Source organism: Scyliorhinus canicula, chromosome 10 (genome assembly GCF_902713615.1).
Source record: "Scyliorhinus canicula chromosome 10, sScyCan1.1, whole genome shotgun sequence".
Lineage (NCBI taxonomy): Eukaryota > Metazoa > Chordata > Chondrichthyes > Carcharhiniformes > Scyliorhinidae > Scyliorhinus > Scyliorhinus canicula.
In genome coordinates, this window is record NC_052155.1 from 28,023,517 (window position 1) to 28,036,170 (window position 12,654).

At 43.5% G+C, this 12,654-nt stretch overlaps 1 protein-coding gene across 3 annotated transcripts in view; it reads right to left on the reverse strand.

Annotated features, from left to right (window-relative positions):
• The window catches only part of LOC119972293 (protein tyrosine phosphatase type IVA 3-like), a 154,864-nt gene that overhangs the window by 118,367 nt on the left and 23,843 nt on the right, over positions 1–12,654 (reverse strand). The gene's annotated exons all lie outside the window — the stretch shown is intronic.

Genomic DNA, 12,654 nt, shown 5'->3' on the forward strand with positions numbered 1-12,654 from the left:
CCACTGGTGTTTTCCACCATGAAGACAAATGTAAAGTGGCAGCAAGTGGTGCAGTGGTTAGCACTGGAACATGGCACTGAGGACCCAGGTTTGAATCCCGCTCTGGGTCACTGTCTGTGTGGAGTTTGAACATTCTCCCCGTGTCTGCCTGGGTTTCACCCCCACAACCCAAAAATGTGCTGGTTAGGTGGATTGGCCATGCTAAATTGCCCCTTAATTGGAAAAAAAATAATTGGGTACTCTAAATTTACTTTTAAAAAGACTGATGCAAAGTACCTATTCAGTTCCTCGGCTATTTCTTTGTTCCTATCACTATGTCTCCAGCCTCATTTCTCAGTGGTCCAATGTTCATCTTGCCTTTCTCTTACCTTTTATATTACAAGCTAGCTTACACTCATATTTCATCATCTCCCCCCACCATTCCTTTTTTTTGTTGTCCTCTGCTTGCATTTAAAAGGTGTCCCAATCCTCTGACTTGCCACTAATCGTCGCCATTTTGTGTTTTTTTTCATTACTTTTCTGCTGTCCTTGACTTCCTTCGTCAGCCATGGTTGCCTTATTCTCCCCTGCGTGACCCCCAAAAGCTCCTGCCATTGCTGTTCAACTGTCTTCCCTGCTAAAGACCAAGGGTGCAATCTGTGGGTGGAGCCAGAGGACATTGATAAGGTGTTGAATGAACACTTCACGTCAGTCTCCACCTAAGAGAATGAGAATGTAGATATGAAACTCAGGGAGAGACACTGTGGGGCTCTTGAGCAAATTGACAGAGAGAATGACAAGGGATTGGAGGTACTGGCAGGCTTAAAAGTGGGCATATCTCCAGGTCCGGATGAATTGCTCCTGGGCTGGTGTGAAAGACAAGGGAGAAGACTGCAGGGGCTCTGACCCAAATTTTTTATTCCTTTCTGGCCACAGGGGAGCCAGAGGGCTGGAGAACAGGAGGTCTGTAGAGATAAGCCAGGGAACTACAGACCAGTGAGTCTCATGTCATGATGTGGAGATGCCAGCATTGGACTGGGGTGAGCACAGTAAGTAGTCTTACAACACCACGTTAAAGTCCAACAGGTTTGTTTCGAATCACTAGCTTTCGGAGCACTGCTCCTTCCGCGGGTGAATGACATATGTATAGACAAAGTCAAAGATGAAATACAATACTTTGAATGCACGTCTTTGCAGGTAATTTAGTCTACAGGTCCAGACGGAGCAACTGGAGAGAGGGATAATCACAGGTTAAAGAGGTGTGAATTGTCTCAAGCCAGGACAGTTGGTGGGGGGGTGAATGTAATGCGACATGAATCTCATTTCAGTGGTAGGGAAACTATTGGGAAAAATTTTGGAGAGAATCTATCTCCAATTGGAGAGGGAAGGTTGGTCAGGGATAGTCAACATGGCTTTGTCAGATGGAGGCCATGCCTAATAAACTTGATTAAGGGCAGCGTGGTGGTGCAGTGGTTAGCATTGCTGCCTCACAGTGACGAGGTCCCAGGTTCGATCCTGGATCAGTATCCGTACGGAGTTTGCACATTCTCCCAGTATTTGCATGGGTTTTGCCCCCACAACCCAAAGATGTGCAGGGTAGGTGGATTGGCCATGTTAAATTGCCCTCAATTGGAAAAAAAATTAATTGGGTACTGTTAAATTTATAAAATCAAAACAAAAACAAACTTGATTACATTTATTGAGGTGACCAGGTGTGTCGATGCAGTAATGCAGTTTATATGGATTTCAGCAAGCATTTGACAAGGTCCCACACGGGAGACTTATAAAGGCAGCAAATGTACATGGGATACAGGGTAACCTGAAGAAGACAAGAGGGTGTGACAGAAGGCTGCTTTAGTGACTGGAATCAGTGTCCAGTGGCATACCACAAGAATCTGTGCTGGGTCCCCAATTATTCGTCATTTATATAAACGACATAGATGGCTATGTGGGGAGTAGGATCAGTGTCTATGTAGGAAGTAGGATCAGTAAGTTTCTGGATGACACAAAGATTGGCCGGGTGGTTGAGTGTCTTGGATTAGAGGAAGAAATAGTCGGGATGGGCAAATAAGTGGCCGATGGAATTTAACTCTGAAAAGTGAGAGATGATACACTTTGGAAGAAGTAATTTGACAAGGAAGTATTCAATGAACGGCATGACACTAGGAAGTTCTTCGGAACAAAGGGACCATGGCGTGTTTGTCCAAAGATCTTTGAACGCAGAAGGATAGGTTAATAGGGTGGTGAAAAAAGCGTACAGGACAGGGGAGGTGGTAGCCTCTTGGCATTGAATATAATCTGGAATTCAGAAGTATAATGATGACTATGAAACCATTGTCAATTGTTTTAAAAACTCATCTAGTTCACTAATGTCCTTCAGGGAAGGGAATCTGCCGCCCTAACCCAGTCTGGCCTACATGTGATTCCAGTCCCACACAGCGATGCGGTTGACCCATAAATGCACCCCTCTAAAATGGCCCAGCAAGCCACTCAGTTCAGGGGCAATTAGAAATGGGCAACAAATGCTGGCCCAACCAGGGATGACTGCATCCCAACAGCGAAAGGTTGGAGAGATAGAGAGGGGGGCGGGGGGAAGGAGAGCGCGCGCGCATGAGCGAGAGAAAGCACGCGAGCGAGAGAACATTTTTGCCCAGAGGGTGGTGACGGTCTGTAATACACTGCCTGGCAGGGTGGTAGAGGTGTGTTGCCTCACATCCTTTACAAAGTACCTACATGAGCACTTGGCTCGTCATAATATTCAAGGATATGGGCCAAGTGCTGGTAAATGGGATGAGCTAGGTAGGTCAGGTGTTTTCACGTGTCGGTGCAGACCCGATGGGCTGAAGGACCTCTTCGGCACTGAGATTCTGTGAATAAGGTTTTCCCTTAGAGGCTTGCATTCTGAAACACACCAGGTTATTCAAATTTCACTTTTAAACAGAGCCTCCACTCTACATTTTACAGCGAATCCAGTCCAGGATTTTCAACTCCCCCTTTAGGATTTCCTTGTCTTGACTGCTGTGCGAATTGTACAAATTGAGAACAACAGCTTTCATTCCCAATTCCCAGACTGTATTAAAATGACATCAGGTGTTTGATTGACCTTTGAAGTTTGCTGGCCCACTTTAAATTTGCTTACTGCAACTCAGAATATTTTCCCTTGAATTCTTCTGAACCATACCTTGTTCTTTGTTCTCTTAACTCCAGTCATCTTAAACATTCTTTCTGAACCAATTCCCTAGTTATCTGGACACTAACTGGTACTCTAGGAAGCTTGCCTCTTTGTCGTTCCTGTGCTAACCAGTCTTCTGGCAAAATTGAGTGGCAAAGTTGAGAGATGTCTCTCCCCCAGTGTCCTGCCTTCAACTGCAATGTATCCAACCAAAACAAAAACCTAAAGCTTTCTACCCTTACAAGGGCCTACAGTTGCTAAGTAATCCCTGTAACTATTTATTCTTCATGCCGTAACCCTCTCCAAACACAATAGAATCACAGCTGGAATCGATGAACCCCACACAAACAACCACCTTTATCCAGCATGAATTTAACTAAATGTTTTTACCCTTCCAGGTACAGAAACAAACTTAAATCCACTTAAAACTATTTATAATGTTTACCAATATAAATATGAATCCTTTAAAAATACCTTTATTTTCCTAACAATATTCACAGGATAAAAGACAAGGACTTTCTGCAGTACCAGGCAGCCAGAGTCAAAAGACCAGTAGGACACCTAAAGCTCTGCTTCAAGGATGCTAACAAGCATGATGATATTAAGGCTCTAAACATCAATTTTCACTTGTGGCAGACACTAGCCAACAGTGGGGTATGATGGCATTTCCTGTAGGCTAACATAAGTCACTATGATGATCCGTTGCTAAAGAGGTTTGGCAACAGATGCCAAGACTAAAAACAACAACCCACAAGAACACCCGATAACCTCCCTCAAATTGGCAATTAAGACAGAAACAGCCTCTCATTGGTTGGTCTCTTCAGTCTTCAGAAATTTGAAATTTATATTCTATCACCAATGAATTTGGCCCATCAGCTTACATTTTTTTTTATAAATTTAGATTACCCAATTATTTTTTCCAATTAAGGGACAATTTAGTGTGGCCAATCCACCTACTCTGCACATTTTTGGGTTGTGGGGGCGAAACCCACGCAGACACGGGGAGAATGTGCAAACTCCACACGGACAGTGACCCAGAGCCGGGATCGAACCTGGGACCTCAGCGCCGTGAGGCGGTTGTGCTAACCACTAGGCCACCGTGCTGCCCTTCCCATCATCTTACATAGATGGAAGAGTGCCAACAAGACATGCCGTAGACTTCTGCATGTGTTTTTACAATGGAAGGTCCTGTTAAATAGTTTAAATCAGCAGCTTATATAGAGCATCTAGGACCTGCGTGAGCAGGACAAGCAGTCATGTCTCCCTTTAACCATGAAGAATTATCAGAGTCTGAACCAGAAGTGGCAATTAAATTGTTCATTCGATACAGGAAGAGAAATAGAGATCAGAAAAATATGAGACAAACACGTTAAAAAAAAACATTTTAATATCTACAGACCAAGGACAAGTTGATCACTTTAAGTTACCATGTATATGCGGCCACTCAAAAATAAATTAAAGGGCCTGCGCACTTAAATAGGCTGCATGCAAAAAAAAAAATTAGACTAGAACTTTGTTCCACACTTGCTAAAGCGAATCTTCAGTGCTAGAGATATTGATCGATAATAATTATGGCTTGTAATGCTATTAAAAAGGTATTGATACACTTTAAGCTTCGTTGTATCCACAACCGAGATCAGACTACCAGTTATTTCAATGGCAAGCCTCGTGACAAGATACTATTGGTCTCCCCGATGACATTCTGACTTCTGCATCTATCTGTTTTTCCTGCAAGTTGCACACCATGAATAATTCTTTAAACCACCAACTATGGTCCTGTATTTCCTGTTATTACTCAAGCAATTCTTTGCTTCTCTTTTCTCCATGTTAAATTTCACCTGAAATCAACCTGTCCAATGCACTAATCTGTCTAGATCCTCCACGTCACTTGCCCTCCAATTCACAGTTAGCGGTTTTGTATAGCTGTCATTTCCAGACCCTCCTGACTGAAAAACTGATGCTATTTTTTGCACTGTAACCAGCCACTTTTCAATGCTGTCATGAGCTTCTAACTTACCAAAAATGGCTTTTAACTTGCCATCAAGCATAATCTTGTGCAGTTCCTTGTCAAGTGTTTTGTAAAAAACCTATACAATGTGACAACCACCGATTTGTCTCGGGGAAGGTGGACAGCGGGTTTTGAGCGTGGCGGAGGGTGGGAAGGATGGGCGACTTGTTCCTGGAAGGGAGCTTTGCGAATATGAGGGCGCTGGAGGAGACGTTCGGGCTAACGATGGGGGATGACTTTCGGTACTTGCAGGTGCAGGATTTCGTTCGTAGACGGGTCCCGTCCTTTCCACGCCTTCCACCAATGGGGATCCAGGACAGGATAGTTTCCAGGGGTGAGGAACGAGAGGGGAGAGTCTTGGATATTTATAAGGAGCTGATGGGAGCGGAGGACACAGGGACCGAGGAACTGAAACTCAAGTGGGAGGAGGAGCTTGGTGGGGAGTTGGAGGGAGGAGTATGGGCAGACGCTCTGAGGAGGGTAAATGCAACCGGGCCAGGCCCGGCCTGATTCATTCAAGGTAGTTCACCGGGCCCACATGACGGTGGCCCGGATGAGCAAATTCTTTGGGCTGGAGGACAAGTGTGCTAGATTATCATAGAATCTACAGTGCAGAAGGAGGCCACCCGGCCCATCGAGTCTGCACCGGCTCTTGGAAAGTTAACACCTCCACCCTATCCCCATAACCCAGTAACCCCACCCAACACGAAGGGCAATTTTGGACACCAAGGGCAATTTATCATGGCCAATCTACCTAACCTGCACATCTTTGGACTGTGGGAGGAAACCTGAGCACCCTGTGGAAACCCACGCACACACGGGGAGGATGTGCAGACTCCGCACAGACAGTGACCCAAACTGGAATCGAACCTGGGACCCTGGAGCTGTGAAGCAATTGTGCTATCCACAATGCTACTGTGCTGCCCACTGTGGGGGAGGACCAGCGAACTATGTCCAAATGTTCTGGGTGTGTCCAAAACTCTGGGGGATACTGGCAGGGATTTGTGGACGTCATATCCCGGGTATTGAATACAAGGGTGGTGATGAGTCCAGAGGTGTAGGAGGACCCGGGAGTCCAGGAGGGGATAGAGGCTGACGTTGTGGCCTTTGCTTCCCTGGTAGCCCGGCGACGAATACCGTTGGCCTGAAGGGACTCAAAGCCCCCAAAGACCGAAATATGGCTGTCGGACATGGCAAGCTTTCTCGGCTTGGAAAAAATCAAGTTCGCCTTACGAGGATCACTATCGGGGTTCGCCCAGAGGTGGCAAACATTCATCGACCTATTCGCGGGGAACAAATCGTCAGCTGGGGGGGGGGGGGGGTAGAATAGTGTAGAGTGGGGCGGAAGAATAGTCGGGTCTATTTGCGAGAGAGGAACTGTTATTTGCACTATGTCTTTGTAATTGGTATTTGCACACTAATGTATATTGTTACTGTCTACAATGCCAAAAAATACCACAATAAAATTGTCTGTTTTTAAAAAAATCCATACAATACAACTTTCATTGTATTGCCATCATCAGTGCACTCCATTAATTCCTTAAATGGCTCTTAAGCTTGTCACATTTGAAATAAGTTTATAGAGAGCACAATGTGGAAAGTCAAGTTTATAGGTAACAAATTCATCAATGCACCCGATTCAAACGGACACCTTGTGCAGGAAATGACCATCACTCAGTTCCATGTCAGGAAGATTACATTAGCACAGGCAGCAGAGTCACAAGTTTTTCTACATATGCCTCACAAAGACATTATCCAGAGGTTGCAGCTATTGGTCACATTTCACTGCTCTTATAGTTACTTATTTTGCAGCTGATCGCGTAATTCATTTTTGGATAGGAAACTACTCTTCGACTGCCAAGTGATGCAATTCATTAAACGAAACAATTATTTTCCTCTAAAGTAGGCCCTTTCTTAAAATCGTCTCAGATTTTGGCAATATGTCGAAGGATTGTATCCAAGGTTTTAAAGGAGGAAAACCTACTGTAGTTATGGTATGTGCTGAATGGCTTGATAGGTAAATACTGAGTGAGGCATGTCTTTAAGGAAGACAGAAATGGCTTTGAACTCACATTTGGTGGTTTCACCTACTAATATTGCAGATTAAAAATTGAGAAAAACAAGTCAGCCCTCGGAACCAACATGAGTGACTGCAACAGGAAGGATGCATGTATCAACGGAGTAAGAATAGGGTGCATAGATACATAGAAGATTGGAGCAGGAGGCGGCCTTTTGGCCCTTCGAGCCTGCTCCGCCATTTATCACGATCATGGCTGATCATCCAACTCAACCTAATCCTGCTTTCTCCCCATAGTCTTTGATCCCATTCGCCCCAAGTGCTCAGCTACAATAAGTTCAATACTGAAGTGGCCTGATTGTTTAGGCTCACATGTGAAGAATAGACATTTTAAACAAGATCTTGTAACATTCCCTCACCATCCCAAAAGTTAAAACAATAAAACTAAATAGAGGCATGCAGCATTAACTTTAGTGGTATACTTGGCATATCAGAGTCATTACGGCACAGAAGTAGGCCATTCGGCCCAGAACCCATGTCTGCTCTTTATAGTGCAGTCCAGTCAGTCCCTTTCTCCTGCTCGATCTTTGTAATCCTGCTGATTATTTCCTTCAAATGTTTATCCGACTTCCTTTTGAAATCATTCATCATCTTCCCATCCATCACCCCAATTGGCAGGCAGTGAGTTCCAGCTCATTATCACTTGCTGTCCAAAAGATCCTTCCTCATAGCCCCACCATGAGCGGAGAAGTGGCAGATGAAATTTAATGCAGAGAAGTGGGAAGTGATCGATCTTGGTGGGAAGAATGGGGAGAGGCAGTATGAAGACTACAAGGAGATGCAGGAGCAAAGGAACCTATGTGTACGAATCACTGAATATTGCAGAATAGGTTAATAAAGCATATGGAATCCTCGGCTTCATAAATGGGACCATAGAGTATAAAAGCAAGGAGTTAGGAATTTTTTATAATGTTGGTTTGACCACAACTGGAGCAGTGTCCCCAGTTCTCAGAATTAGGCTTTAGGAAGTATGTGAAGGTATTAGACAGTGTGCAGAAAAGATTCATGATGCAATGTACTCATTTCGTGCCTCAGCCATGTCCCTTTCCTCCATGAGCAAATCCTCTTTTAAGCCCCTAAATGGCCCCACTTCCACTTTTACCATTTATATGCCAATTGAAGGTTTTTGGTCCCTTTAATATTATCTTACAGTCTCTTCTCTTATTTTCCCTCTGAAATATTCAGCCTGGTTCTCAATTATGTTATCCACCTGACATGCATACAAATTAGGAGCAGTGGGCCACTCAGCCTCTCCAGCTATTAATTCACCTACAAACAAGCCCAGGTGTAAAGCAAGGAAAACCCCAATGGGGAGCTTCAGGGACCATGGGTTGGATTCTCCGCCCCACCGTGCCACATTTCTGTTTCAGCACGCCAGCAGGATGCTCCGTTATGCCGGCTGGTCAATGGGGTTTCCCACTGTGGGGCAGCCCCACACCGTTGGGAAACCCCTGGGCTGCCGGCAAAATGGAGCATCCCGCCGGTGGAGAATCCAGCCCCATAGGTTTAAATACAACTATTCCTCCAAAGCATGCCTACTTCAGTGCATCATCTCCAATTACTCAAATACATCTCAAAAATGTTCCACGTATGGATAATTTAATACTAATTGATTCCATTGTCTCATTGGGGAGCCTGTTATGCGGCCAGAAATTTGCTGACTGACATTTTGGCCCAATGTTGACCCTTTAATGCATCTCAACATCTGATTTACCTTGCTCATTTCCAAACATTGTCAAGCTTCAAATTGTCATCAGGATCCAGAGATCACAATTTCTCAGACACATTTTCTTTCATTCAAGTGTGAGCATTTTGTCCCCTTGTGAAGCACTTTGCATTTGTTGACACTGAACCTTATCAATCACCTACCTGCACAATTCACACGTACATTCTAATTCTCCTGTAGGGTATCCTGCTCAGCTTCAGAGCCCCTCTCAAAAAACATGCTTCTCAAAATCCGGTAGCTCTTGAAAACCAGGCCGTCAAATTTGGTAGAATATGCTGCCATTGCAATACAGAAAGTAATTTAATAGCAGATGAGTAATTTCAATCCAACACAGACCATTTAAACATGTGTTTCTAAACCAAACACAGATGTGAACAAGCGATTCCTCCTAATGCATCAGACTAATTCAAGGGAAGACTATTTGCATTCTACAATTTTAAGAATACTGATAAATGTGCAGGTAATATTACAGTATCTGTATTAAAACCCAATGTCTGTGTATACATTTAATGGAAATCGCCGACAGAAACTTTTCACTATAGTAATGCTCTTCCAGTGGTTAGCACTGTTGCTTCACTGTGGAGGGGCATTGCTATAGTGAAAAGTGCCACGGACCCAAGTTCGCTTCCCGGCTTGGATCACTGTCTGTGCGGAGTCGGCAGGTTCTCCCGGTGTCTGTGTGGGTTTCCTCCCACAAGTCCCGAAAGACGTGCTGTTAGGTGAATTGGGCATTCTGAATTCTCCCTCTGTGTACCCAAACAGGTGTTGGAGTGTGGCGACTAGGGGATTTTCACAGTAACTTCATTGCAGTGTTAATGTAAGCCTACTTGTGATACTAATAAAGATTATTATTATACGGCTGCTTGCAGCTCCCAACTTGCACCGGGAATTTTGTGTTTTTGCTTCAAATGACAAACACAAACGAAAATTATACAGAAATAGCCAAGAACAAAGTTTCAAAAGCGATGACGGACCTGATTGCCCTCTAATCCTACTTCCTCTGAAGGTTACACTTAAGTTTCAACTCCCTATTCACAACGCTTGTGAATATTCCTACCATGTGTGTTTTTATTAGATCTGGAAAACAGCCATATTTCTGATAAGCAGAATTGAGTGTTTAGCCAATGGATACCTGAAGTGAATAGCAAGAACTCAAGACAAATTTCTCAAACACTAGGATCCATTTGATCTTAAAGCACATCACTATCCACCTTGCATTCAATGAAAAATGCTGCATTCCACAGAAAAGTCTTTGTGAGATTTATCAGCATAAGTTTACTCTTTTTAAAAGATGAATAGATACAACCCTTGAGGGCAGAGTCCTGGGAATCTAACTGAGGAGCCCAAAAACAAATGGAAGTTGGCAAGACTACAGTAAATGCATGGGAAGAGATTGATTGTTGCTCCATTAATCACTAATAGCAAATTGAGAGATGGGTACTGAAGTATCTTTGTGAAATTTCAGTGATTTGAAAACTGTCAGCTAATTTCTGTTCTGCACTTGGGTGTGTATCTGGACTACTATATATCTCAATTCCCATGATTCAGACCTTTGAAAGTTATTATATATAATGTATTCAGAAAAGAACGCCACAAGGGAAGGAATTGGCCAACTCTTACATTTTGTTGTAAAATTCCATAAACTGTGACAATGTGTTCAGCAAACTGGTTCGTACAAGTCAGCAGTTTTGTTACCCAGATTTGGTTGAGCAGTAATTTACAAAAAGGTTACAATGGTGCATTGCTTAGCAACTGAGAAAAATAATGAAGAATACCAGAATTTAAAAAAAAAAGAATACCAGAATTACATGGATGAATGTATTTGCAGCATGTTTAGTAGAACACTTGTGAAAACTGCAAATGAGTGGTCATTCAGCAAACAAGCAACATAAACAGCCACGGTTGATATTAAGTTACTGCAGTTCACAATCATTCTTCAAAGACTCAGTGCATCCACAATTAAATTGTTAAATGATAATCTGACAAAAGTTAAATATTACTAGTTCCCCCTACACTTCCCCAAGCTAAATTGTGAATACTGTATTATAATGCCTATTTTTTTTATTCATTCAAGGGAATGGCTTGAATGGCTTCAACTGAGTGGCTTGCGGGGGCATTTTAGCGAGAATTCGCAGAGAACATTTAAGTCAAGCACATTGCTGAGAGTCTGGAGCCACATGTAGGCCAGACCAGATAATGACAGCAGCTTTCCTTCCCCAAAGCACATCAGTTTAGGGTTTTACAACAATGGTTTCATGGTCACCATTAAGACCTGGTCACCATTAAGTAAGACCTTTAATTCCAGGTTTTTATTGAATTCAAATTTCACCATCTGTCCTGATGGGTTTCAAACCCAAGTCCCAAGAGTGTTACCCAGGGTCTCTGGATCACTACACTACAGTACCACCCCAGAAAGACACATCAGCCATAGTGCAGGGGGCCCGATAAATAATTACAAATTTTTAACCTGTCAACTTTACTTACTACAGTCTCACGGGAACATAATTGCTAATTCCCATAAATGTCGAGTCAGAATTGCAAAGATTAAATTTTTGTAAAACACTATTGTGTGCTAAAATAAGCATGTTGCCTACTGCAGCTTTAGATTGTGCCCTATGTCCTCCATCTTAAACCCCTTTTTTAAAAAAAATCCCATACATTTATTGCAAACCCTGCCCCCTCACCTCCCACACCAGACCATCTGACTTTTGTTCTTAAAGTTGCTACTTTTGCTGCGATCTCTCACTTCTCAGGGTGGCATGGAAGCACAGTGGTTGGCACTGTTGCTTCGAAGCACTAGGGACCCGGGTTCGATTTCTGGCTTGGGTGGAGTCTGCATGTTCTCACAGTGTCTGCGTGGGTTTCCTCTGGGTGCGTGGGTTTCCTCCAAGTCCCGAAAGACATGCTGTTAGGTGAATTGGACATTCTGAATTCTCCCTCAGTGTACCCAAACAGGCGCCGGAATGTGGCGACCAGGGGATTTTCACAATAACCTCATTGTAGCGTTAATGTAAGCCTAATTGTGAGACTAAAAGATTACCACAATTCTCCTTTTCTTCAGTTCTGATGAACAGCCAAAGGATTCAAAACTTTAACTCATTTTCTCTGCTAACAGGTGATGCCAGATGTGCTGGGATTTTCCAGCACCCTCTGTTCTTTTACCACACATGGAACAACTAAATTGGTTCTAAATTCAAGATTTTAAAAAAAACAAGCTAATATTAAAATCAGCATAGCCCACAGCACATTTTACCATCTGCATTGTGAGGTCCAGCATTAAAGTCTGTTTTGCAGGAGGCAACCAATGCCAAGTAAAATACACCACAAGCTATATTGTTTCCTATGTTACTTCGGTGATACCCAAATTGGTGCTTTAATAGTCTGTATACTACAGGACTAAAAAGAGGGAAGTCTGAGGTCCTAGCAAAGGAATCTTTTGAAGCTTTAGTTATACAACACTGTCCCTACCCCGACAAAATAGCTGTTCATATCCATTTGGTACATTGCATGGAATTTACAGTGCAGAAGGACCATTCGGCCCATCAAGTCTGCACCAGCTCTTGGAAAGAGAACCCTATCCAAGCCCACACCTCCACCCTTTCCCAGTAACCCCATCCAACCTTTTTGGACACCAAGGGCAATTTAGCATGGTCATTCCACCCAACCTGCACACGGGGGCAGCACGGTAGCAT